Below are 12,650 nucleotides of genomic sequence, written 5' to 3'. Positions count from 1 at the left end.
TACACCAACTTCTCAAAATTGTCCTTCAACTCCATAAAATTACCAAAACCCTTCCAAATCTAGTTTTTCACCTAGGCCCTAGTTTAACAAAGAAAAGGCAATCAAGAATGAGTTCACACCTATCGAGGAGTCATACGCTAGTTTATTCTAGGGGTTGAGAAATGTGAAGGTCTTGAGACCAATTAAAGGAAAGCTTTCGAATTTGCCTCTAAGAAATTTTGATTATTCTCTAAGATACGCATATTGTTCTGATATTCTGGGGCATGATATAGAAAGATGTTGTTAGTTGAAGAGAGCAATTCAGGATCTGATTGACATAAATCAGATTATGATACACGCCCGGAGGTTCCAAACATCAACCAAAATCCATTATTGGTTCGTGCTGAAACAAATATGTTGGAGTTGATATATGATGGTAAAGAGTCCACGATGTCTTACAAGCCTTTAGGATATAAACTAATGAGGAAAAATCAGTGAATATTGCAGATTCGATGAAGGTGATATCGTTAGAAAATAAAGCTCAAGCAAATACAAGGAAACCTGTGCTCATCGTAAAATGAGTTGAAAAAACTAGTGGTCTAAGTTAGGACAAGCCCAAGTTAACGGTAGTAGGAGCTCCGAGCAAGCCTATTTTAACTGTAAAATGAGTACTTGCAACACTTATTATCATCAAGTCGATGACCCAACTCTTGCTAGTTGATACTAAAAAGGTCCCCTAGAATTATAAGTAGACTGTATGACTTACTAGGGAAGAGAAATTGTGGATGAAGTAAATGAAGTAGGGGGTTTAACTCATTCTTGAAAGTGTTTTGTTCCAGAAGGTTTGAGGAAGTCTAAACTAATGACAAATGGGAAATCGTCTTTCAAAAAGCCTATCACTGAGAAAGAAGCTGAAAAGTTCTTGAAAAAGATAAAATTGCCAAAATATTCAATCATAGATTAGTTGAAGAAGACTCCAGCTTAAATCTCCCTTCTTTCTTTGATGTTGCATTCTGATGAACATCGTAATGCTATACTGAAGGTGTTGAATGAAGCTTATGTCCCTAATAAATTATGGTGAATCATTCGGAGAAAATTATTGGAAAAATCTTCGAGGTAAACAGGATTAGCTTTTCTAATGATGAATTGCCTGTGGAAGGTACGGGGCATAATCGGGGCCTTTATATTAATGTGAAGTGTGAAAATTTCTATGTCACTCATGTCATGATTGATGAAGAATCTGGAGCTAATATTTGTCCTCTGTCTACTTTGCAAAAGTTGAACATCAGTACCGAGAAGGTTCAACCTAACAATGTATGTGTCAGAGCTTTCGATGGAACAAAAATAAATTTTATTGGTGAAATAGAGCTAGTGTTAACTATAGGGCCTGTTGAATTTTCCATAGAATTTTAAGTGTTGAATATCGATGCCTCTTACAATTTATTATTGAGAAGACTATGGGTTCACAAGGATGGGGAAGTTGCCTCTAAATTACACCAAATTGTCAAATTTGAAAGCGACAACTAAGAAACTGTTGTTCATGGCAAAGGGTACTTATCCGTGAGCAAAGATTATTCTATTTCCTCTATTGAGATAGGCAATGTAGATAGAGAACTAATTTATCAGGATTTTGAGGCGGTAACTATTGAGTAAATCCTCAAGGGAAATCTTATTCTGAGGCCATAGCTGCGCTCCACATCTGTTATGGTCGTGAATGAAATGTTAAAGCATGGTTTCAAACCTGGAAAGGGTTTAGGGGCATCTTTACAAGGCAGGGCTCATCCAGTATACCTACGTGAGAATTTTGGTACCTTTAGTTTGGGGTATGGACCTACTTTTGAGGATAGAAAGAGGGCTAAGAAGTGAAAGAAAGATGTATAGACACTTACCAAGCCAATACCGGTACTCAATGAATCCTTCATCAAAGTCAATGTTATTGAGTCCTCCATATTATCTGTCATAGAAATAATGAATGATGACAATGCATCCCTTTCCAGAACATATTTATTAAAGCTGATGTAGTTTAAATTGGGGAAGGTACTAGCAGCGTAAATGTGCAGTTTATTGGCCCTGTTGTCTAGCTCAACAATTGGAAAGTCACTCTTCTCCTCATCAGGAGGGAGTTTTGGTAGTTTGGTTTGTTTTTCTTTCTATTTATCCGAGTTATTTCAGGGTTGTAATTCAAAAGATACCTTGCTTATGTTCAGTTGTCGTTTACATCTAAACCCTCCCATCTTTTCCTTTTAATGAAATACAATGTCCCTTTTGTTCTTGTGTCTAATATATTTTATTTGACTTTTTCTTTATACAGTTCTCTTTATGGTTATTCTAGTGATATGATATGCATGCAAAATTTTCAGCCTACTCTTAAAATCCAATCTAATCAAGATATAGTGAAGCAAGAAGTAGAATATGATGAAGAAGAGGCATTAGAAGAAGTAAGCAAAAAGTTGAAACAATGTTAAGATAAGCTGAATCCTAATTTGAATGAAACTGAGCCAATTAATCTTTGAGATCAAGGAGATGTTAGGAAAACTTAAATAAGTGTGCATGCTTCACCATAATTAAAAGAGGGAATGATTCAAGAATTAATTAATTATAAGGAAGTTTTTGCATGATCTTATGATGATATGCCTGGTTTAAGCACTGAATTAGTGGCTCATAAATTGCCAACTGATCTTGTATTTCCCACTGTCAAACAAAAGTTGGAAAAGTTTAAAACTGATGTAACTGTGAAAATTCAAGAGGAAATTATGAAACAACTTAATGCCAAAGTCATTCAAGTGGCTCGTTATCCTACTTGGTTATCTAACATTGTTCCTGTCCCAAAGAAAGATGGCAAGATTCGAGTATGTGTCGATTATCAGGATTTGAACAAAGCAAGTCTGAAGGATGATTTTCCACTGCCCAATATCCATATTTTGCTTGATAATTGTTCTAAACATGAGGTGGCATATTTTGTGGATTGATATGATGGGTACCACCAAATCATTATGGATGACGACGACCCGAAAAAGACGTCTTTTATTACATCATGTGGAACTTATTATTATCGAGTGATGTCATTTGGTTTGAAAAATGTAGGAGAAACATACATGAGAGCAATTACCACTATGTTTCATAATATGATGCATAAGGAAATTGAAGTGTATGTAGATGATGTGATCATTAAGTCAAAGAATCATGTTGACAATTTTAAGGATCTAAGGAAGTTCTTTGAAAGGCTTCGCAAGTATAATCTCAAACTCAATGTAGTAAAATATGTATTTAGAGTAACGTACAGGAAGCTGTTGGGGTTTTTAGTCAGTTGTCTAGGTATTGAATTGGATCCTTCAAAGATCAAAGCCATTCAGGATTTTCTGCCGCCCAAGAATAGAACAGAGGTGATGAGCTTTCTTGGTAGATTGAACTATATCAATAGGTTCATTTCTCAACTTACAACCACTTGTGAGCCCATTTTCAAGTTGCTAAAGAAGAGTGTTGTGTTTTAGTGGACTGAGGAATGTCAAGAAGCGTTCGATAAAATTAAAAGATATCTGTAAAATCTACCTGTATTGGTACTACCTGATCCTGGTAGGCCTTTGATTTTGTACTTATTGGTTATGGATAATTCCTTCGATTATGTATTGGGTCAACATGATATCACAGAAAAAAAAGAGCAAGTTATCTATTATCTTAGCAAGAAGTTCCAACGTTTGAATCTAAGTACACTCTTCTTGAAAGGACGTGTTGTACCCTAACTTAGGTAGCACAGAAGTTAAAATATTATCTTTCATCCTATATTACTTATCTCATCTCTCACATGGATCTTTTAAAGTATATCTTTCAAAAACCTATGCCAACAGGTGAACTGGCAAAGGAAAAATATTGCTTACTGTGTTCGACATAGTATATGTAACTCAAACGGCCATGAAATCACAAGCTTTAGCAGATCATCTTGCTGAGACCCCCATTGACAAAGATTATAAACAATTGAAGACATATTTCCCTGATGAAGAAGTGTTGTGTATTGATAAAGTTATTATAGATGCTGACCCAAGTTGGAAGTTGTTCTTTGATGAATCCATTAACATGAAAGGAATCGGAATAGGTGCAGTTCCTATCTCTGAATTGGGGCAACATTTCCCAGTAACAATGTAACTTTGATTTTATTATACCTATAACATGGCAGAATATGAAGCTTGTATTTTGGGGTTGAGGTTAGCTTTTGACATTAGAGTCCAAAAATTATTAATATTGGGAGACTCAGACTTGCTTGTCCATCAGATTCAAGGTGATTAGGATACAGGGGATATAAAACTCATACCGTATCGACAATTCTTGCAAGATATATGTCAATGGTTCGTGTCAGTAAAGTTTAGGCATATTCTAAGAATTTGCAATAAGATTGTTGATGCTTTAGCCACCTTGTCTTCGATTCTTCAACATCCTGATAAGGCTTACATCGATCTGATGCATATACAGAGTGGTAATCAACATGCTTATTGTAATACAGTTTAAGAAGAACTCTATGGTGAACCATGATTCTTTGATATCAAGCTACACATGTAGTCGAGAGAATACCCAACACATGCCACCAGTGATCAAAAGAGGACTATTCGGCGTTTGGATAGTGTATTTTTCTTAAGTGGAGGAATATTATATAATAAAACCTCTAATTTGGGACTCTTGAGGTATGTAGATGCAAAAGAAGCTTCGGCAATCATGGTTGAAATACATTCTGGAGTATGCAGGCCGCATATGAATGATTATGTCTTGTCAAAGAAGATACTTCGAGCGGGTTATTGTTGACTTACTATGGAAAGAGATTTTATTCATTTCATATGAAAATGTCATCAATGTCAGATACATGGTGATCTGATACATTCTCCTCCTACTGAGTTACATACTATGTATGCTTCATGGCCTTTTGTAGCTTGGGAAATGGACGTGTTTGGACCGATCGAACCAAAAATATCAAACGAACATAGATTCATTTTGGTGGCCATCGATTATTTTACAAAGTTGGTAGAAGCGGCAACTTCCAAGTCAGTAACAAAGAAGGCAGTGGTAGATTTTGTTCATACTAACATTATTTGTAGATTTAGCATTCCAAAGATGATCATCACAGATAATGTTGCCAACCTCAATAGTTATTTGATGCAAGAGGTGTGCCAGCAGTTCAAGATTGCACATCCAAATTCCACCCCATATCGTCCAAAGGCAAATGGTGTCGTAGAAGACGCCAATAAGAATATTAAGAAGATACTACGGAAAATGATACAAGGGTCTAGACAATGGCATGAGAAGTTATCGTTTGCATTACTTGTTTATCGTACTACTATTCGCACTTCAACAGGGGCAACTCCATATTTATTAGAGTACGGGACAGAAGCGGTCATACCTGCAAAAGTTGAAATTCTATCTCTTCGAGTCATTGTAGAAGCAAAGATTGATGATAATCAATGGATCAAAACCCGATTGGAGCAATTGAGTTTGATTGATGAAAAAACTGATATTAGTATGTCATGGCAAATTGAATCAAAAGAGAATGGACCGAGCATACAACAGAAAGGTGCGTCCCAGACGTTTTGAAATTGGGAAATTAGTATTGAAGTGCATCCTCCCCCACCAGATCAAAGCTAAAGGCAAGTTCTCCCCAAATTGGCAAAGGCCCTTCATTGTGAAGAAAGTGTTATCCAATGGAGCTTTATATTTGATAAATGTAAAAGGAAAAATGGCAGAAATGTCCGTCAATACCGATGTAGTTAAAAGATATTATGTATGATCTTTACCCTTCATTACTTCTATTGCATGTTCAGTACTTACATTTTTAAAGATTGATATGATGAAGGCATTTTATTCTGCTATCTCAATGTTGTGTCATCCTTTGTCTACCCTCTTGAGCTTTGGTCCTACTTTTCTTTCATATCCTTCTTTTGGAATCAAAATTGAGTAAAAAAACTAGAGTATCTAGAAAATAAAAAAAAATTAATTTATTCAAAAGAAAGTAAAAGAAAATGAAAAATCAAAACAAAACAAAGAAAAGTTGTCGGAACTACGTGTGACCTGATTCTTCCCTCTCGGGGATGAGATACGTAGGCCGCCCTACTCTGGACTCAGTCCATTAAGTAAATAAGTTAAAATTATCCAGTCAAAAGAAACTGGGCATGAGTTTAATCTTTGTTGTTTGAGTCAATTCCAAAAGTTGTAAGTCCCACTCCACTTCAGGTGTCATTTGAGCCTCCTGCCATATTTTCTTTCTAACCCTCTATCCAAAAGTCGGATTACAACCAAATAAAGACCTTCAGATCAATCTTTGAGAATGTTGATACTGACATGCAATGGATATATGATAATATTTTTGGCATTATATTTTTTGCATCATCATAGGGAAATATGAGGAACAAAACGAGAGTCTTATTGGTAAAAATCCGTGCAGGAACCATAAGGCAATGATGATTTGAGAGAAATAAAAATGAGAAAGTCTTATTGGTGAAAACCCTCGTGGGCACCATAAGACAATGGTGAGTTGAGAGAAATATAAATCAGAGAGTCTTATTAGTGAAAACCCTCATGGACACCGTAAGGCGATGGTGAGTTTAGAGAAATATAAATAAGAGAGTCTTATTGGTGAAAACCCTCACAGGCACTATAAGGCGATGACGAGTTGAGGGAAATTAAAAAAAAAGAGTCTTTGGTGAAAACCCTCATGGGCCCCGTAAGGCGATGGTGAGTTTGAGAGGAATAAAAAAAAGGCTTGTTGGCGAAAACCCTTTGAGGCGTCGCTTATTGGATGAGGCATATGAGTCCAATGGATTTGAAGAGGCGACTCAGTTGCAAGGGCATTAACTCAACAAAAAATGGTAAAGTTTGGGGGAAAGATCAGGTAGCTTAGTAAAAAATGATTGTCATAATCATTAGAGTTGGTTGTTGTATTCAGATAAGTTTTTCTCTAGTCATTTTGAAAGAGGAACATTGTCTTTTTCTTTCTTTTACATATTCATATTTTTGTCTTTTTATGTCATTTATCAAAATAAAAATCACCATTATTTCTTTACATCTTTGAGTCAAGTCAATGTCAAAACAAGTGAGAAAGGATTTCAAAACTGGCTACCAGTCTCCTCAATTGCATGAAGAAAGGACCAGGACCAGTACTTGAAAGGAAAATGATCCTAAACCAAGACCAGCAAAGAAATTTTATCAACCGACAGGTTACTGGATTTGGGGGAGTATCAGGTTTCAAAAGGTTCATCTTAGATACATGGTAAAATATAAATTCAGAGTTTCAATCAGAGTCACTTCCCTTAATTTGGGTTTAGATCAATGATGCGACAAGACAGGGGCAAATGTCTGCAATCTGAAACAAAGATGAAGGGAATGAGCGTTGGAGCAGATGCCTGGAAAGACAAGTGTTGCAAGCCATCACTAAGTTTTTAACTGACAAATTTTTTTTGATGAAACAGGGGCAAAGTTCTGTTCATTAAGTTCAGCTACCTTTGGGGGAGCATATCCATGAGCTACCGTACTAATCAGGACCCTCCTGAAAAATGAGATTTTTTTTTTTTTAAAACAAAAAACAAGAAGAAAAACTGGAATATTTCTCTATCATAATCTTTTTTGTGATAATTTTTGTCTAGCTTTGACTTTAATTTTAGGAACTCGCCTGAAGAATAGGGTGATAAAATTACAAGTCAGGATCCCGCCTGGAGAACATGGTGATGAAATTGAAAGTCAAGAGCCCACCTGAAGAACAGAGTGATGAAATTGAAAGTCAGGAGCCCGCTTGAAGAAAAGGGTGTTGAAATTGCAAGTCAAGAACCCGCGGCCTAGAGAACAGGGTGATGAAATTAAAAGTCAAGAGCTTGTCTGAAGAACAGGGTGATAAAATAGCAAGTCAGGAGCGCGCCTGGAGAACAGGGTGATAAAATTTTAAGTCAGGAACCCGCCTAAAAAATTGGGTGATGAAATTGAAAGTCAAGAACCCGCCTGAAGAACAAGGTGATGAAATTACAATTCAGGAACCTTCCTGAAGAACAAGGTGATGAAATTGCAAGTTAGGAGACCACTTGAAGAACAAGGTGATGAAATTGAAAGTCAGGAGCTCGCCTGAAGAACATGGTGATGAAATTGCAAGTCAGGAGCTCGCCTGGAGAACAAGGTGATGAAATTGAAAGTCAGGAGCTCGCCTGAAGAACAGGGTGATGAAATTGAAATTCAGGAGCCCGCCTGAGGAACAGGATGATGAAATTACAAGACATGATCTCGTATGGAGAACAGGGTAATAAAATTGAAAGTCAAAATTTTGCCTGAAGAATAGGGTGATGAAATTGCAAGTCAGGAGCACGCCTAAAAAACAGAGTGATGAAATTGAAAGTCAGGAGCCCGTCTAAAGAAGAGGATGATGAAATTGCAAGCCAGGAGCCCACCTGGTGAATAGGGTGATAAAATAGAAAGTCAGGAGCCCACCTAAAGAATAGGGTGATGAAATCGAAAGTCAGGACCCGCCTGAAAATAGGGTTAAAAAAAATTAAAAGTCATGCAATATGGCGAGGAAATTGAAAGTCAACAAATTGTAGAAAAAGCAAGTCAGGAGCCAGCCTGAAAAACATGACGAATAAATTAAAAGTCAAGCAACAAGGTGAAGAAATTGTAAGTCAGAAACCCGCTTGGAAAATAGGGTGAAGATTTTCAAATTCAGGTTCAAATGCAGAAGTACCGCCGAGAGAACATGGTCAATTTTTGAGTTTATCTCCAACATTAAATATTTTATTGAGAAAGAATCTATTCTTAAGCTCAACCCAAAGAAGATCAGATCTTTTGTCAATTTGAAAAGCATTAGAAACTCAGGTCAGGAGTCCAAAGAAGCTGAATAGATAGGGCTTTTGTAATTTTAGTTATCTTTTAACTTATAATTTTATTTTTGATGTAATAACAGAGCCGGGGACCGGAACCTTAACGGGACATCACTCGACCCTCCAACTCGGTATAGCCCCTCTATTTTTCAACCCTGCAACTTATGTGCCTTGACTCCCACATAATGTTAGATAGGTAGAAGGCCTAAAATTTAGACTTGGTTGCCTTTCTTTCTTCCATTTCTTTCTTTTGAAAATAATTGGCGGGTCAAAATTCTATCTTGTTGTTTACTTCTTTATCTGAATACACGTTGTGTTTATATACAAAGAGGGGCATGCTGTAGACACGTAATTTTATCTCTCACCGAAAATCAATTCAACTTGATTAGCTTAACACGTACCCCATCCACGTGGTAATTTTCCCACAAAAAAATAAAATAAACAACTATCTCATCATTTTTTATCCTTACCCTAAATAACAAAATTACAATAAATTCATGAAAAATTAACACCCCACTCAATCAAATTTAACAACCTCACCTTATCCTAACAACTTCTTACCCCACCTCGTAACCCTACCCTCGTGCCCTCTACCCCTACCCCTTATCACATTTTTGGGAGGCTGCCTCACAATACATATACACACACCATCACTCTCAGATAGAGAATCCACTCTCATAATAGATACATATATATATATACACATAATACCCACACAACAAAAGAGGGGATTCTCATAGAGAATATAGACACACCTCATATATAGAACTATCACATAAACAGACACACAAACCTCACCATAAAACTCACACCTCACCAAAAAAATACACACCTCACTGAAAAAACCCACACACAAAAAACTACACATAACACTCACACATATTCACATAAAATATGGGGGAAGAGATGGAATGGAGGGGAACAATGAGTGGTTTGTACAAGAGAGAGAGAGTAGAATTACAACAGAGAGAGAGAGGGGAATGGACATAAAAATGATCGGAAAGGGAGTCTACGAAATCGATAGGTTGTGTTGAGTTTTTTGGTGGGAAAATTCTCGCCGAATTTAGTCACACAAATTGGAAATCGGCTCCACCAGCTGAAGACTGGTAAAATCGGATTGAAATCCAATAGCGGTGGCCTCATTTCAGTTCTTTTTCTGGCAAAGTTTTTGGTAGAAATCATATACGATTTTCTCAGTTTATTTTCATAATTTCTACCTTGATTTTTTTGATCTTTTTGCAGTTTTTTCTTTCTGTTCAAATCGGGGAGAATTTTTGTGGTTGTTATTTCTTGATATCGAGTTGATTTCATCGTTGTTGAGGTTTTTCATTTGAGGACTTCGAGTTTGGAATTTATTAATTCATTATTATCAATGAAAAGCCAGTTCTTCTGAGGTACATCTCTCAACTTTACTCTTTTATTATTTTTCAACTTGGTTGATATTGTGATTTGTGGTGTGGTTTCAAGTATATTTGAGCAATGTTGATTGTCGTTGTCTTGATTTCTGTTTTAAAAGTTGAGTAATTGTATGATTGGGAATTGTGTGATTGGTATGAAATTCGGAAATTGATGAAGTAAATATTGACTTGCTTTGTTTCATTGATTGAGTTAATTTGAAATGGATATTAATTTTCTCAAACTTGATAGTTTCATATGTTAGGCCGTCAAATGTATAGGCAAATGATAGGGGGTAGGCAAATTTAGAAATTATGGATTGTTGAATATTTGAAATATTTGTTGAATGCTTTTGGGTTTCTCACATTGAAAAAATGTATTCATTTAGTCGAGGAATCCCTTGAGGTCATTTGTATTTATTCACCAGGGAATGCCCCGAAGTATCTTGTATGCGAAAGACATTCGTGATGAAGGCCCAAGGCATCAGGTAGAGCATAGTTCAGGGTTAGTATAGGTTATTTCAGGTTTTATTTCAGCATTTTTATTTTAGACTGTAATAATTGAACTGGACACTATTTTTCGGATTTGTTTTGTGTGATTGGTTTGTTTATTCGTTGTGTGTTTAATGTGTTTTATTCACTTCATAGCATCAGATTAGCTAATACAAGTCAAGAAGCGACTATGCTAGAACCATGGGGCTGAAGGGTGCCTAACACCTTCCCGAGGTCAACAAAATTTCTTAACCGGAATTTCTATTCATGGATCAGTTTTTTAGAGTCAAACTTTTTTGAAAAGGATTTTCAAAGGTGACTTGACACACCCGCTTTATGCCAAGTGGCGACTCTGGGTTTAAACGTAACAATTCTTTTTCGAAACAAAATTTCCTTTTTGTCACTTAATAATAAAACCATTTTCAAACTTAAAAACAATTCTTTTTGTTAAAAAAGGGGTGTAATATTGTAGAATAGTGGATAGTGCACAAAAATAGTGCACCGTTCAATTTTTTCATATAGTACACTATTTTTGTGCATTACGTAAAAGATATATATATAGCGTACAAAATAAGTGCACTATATAGAAATGTGAGATAACTACATTATTTGACAAACATAAGCTCCTAATTATCAGTTTTAGCCTAAGTTTTAATTAATTACAATGCATAATTTCTCAGGCCAATTAAATACAATTTATAGCCTCTCTTCTCTATTTTTCTCGCTTAGTCTATCTTCTATTTCTCTTTCTTTTTTTTTTGTCAGATTTTTTCTTCTTCTTTTCTTTTCTTTTCATTCTTTCTTTCTTTTTCGTTTCTTTTTATCTTTTATTTTTTTTCTCAGATTTTTTTCCTTTCTCTTTTTTATTTAATTTTTTTCTATCTTTTTTTTCTTTTTTCGTTTTTATTTCATTTTTTCTTTGTATTTTTTCTTTTTTTGTTCTTGTTTCTTTTTTTTTTCTTTCATTTTTCTCCTTTTTTCATTTTTTTATTTTTTCTCTCATTTATTGTTGTTGTATTTTATATATTATATAGTTTTTTCTATTTTATATTTATTTATATCATACAATATATTTTAAATAAAATTATTTTTGTATTTGAATATTTTAATCATAAATATGCATAATTTATCATTCGTATTTATAAACAAATAAGTATATTAATTAGTTGTATTTACTTGAATCTAAAATATATAAATATACCATGTGTTATTGAATAAAATGTATCATTAGTATTTCTCTGTCAAATTTATTATGTGTACTTTTATATGAACTAGTATTATTTTGCATATGTATGGTTCAAGTTATATAAACATGTATCATTTGATATAAATGTAATATTTATATTTGTATAATTTAATATTTGTATTTATATTATTTATCATTTGTATTTGTATTGTTCAATTTGTATCAATAAAATACATTTCATATCAATGAATCCAAATACAAGTATTCATAGAAAGAAAAATAATAAGTTTTTCTCAATTGTTTAAAAATACAAATGATGTTGTCAACGACAAATTCAAATACAAACAAATGAAATAAATGAAATTACAAGTTACAAAATATAATATCAGGTCAACTTACAAATACAAATACAAATACAAAATAGTTCTTTAAAAATACAAGTGCAACCACGAAAATAGAATACAAATATAAATATAAATAAAATAAACCAAAAAATATAACTACAAAATGCAGTCAACTCTAAAATACAAATGCAAAACAGTTTGTTAAAATACAAGTCTGAATTATATAAAATATAAATGATGGAGCGAATCATAAAATACAAATATAAGTGTGAACTACAAATATAAATACAAATACAAATACAAATGCGAACTTCAAAATATAAATACAAATATAAGTGTGAATTATAAAATACAAATACAAAAACAATTATATCAATAAATATAAAAATATAAATGATGGTGCAAATACAAATACAATAAG

The sequence above is a fragment of the Capsicum annuum genome, unplaced genomic scaffold (assembly GCF_002878395.1).
Source record: "Capsicum annuum cultivar UCD-10X-F1 unplaced genomic scaffold, UCD10Xv1.1 ctg1490, whole genome shotgun sequence".
Lineage (NCBI taxonomy): Eukaryota > Viridiplantae > Streptophyta > Magnoliopsida > Solanales > Solanaceae > Capsicum > Capsicum annuum.
Note: the sequence above shows the minus strand (reverse complement) of the source record.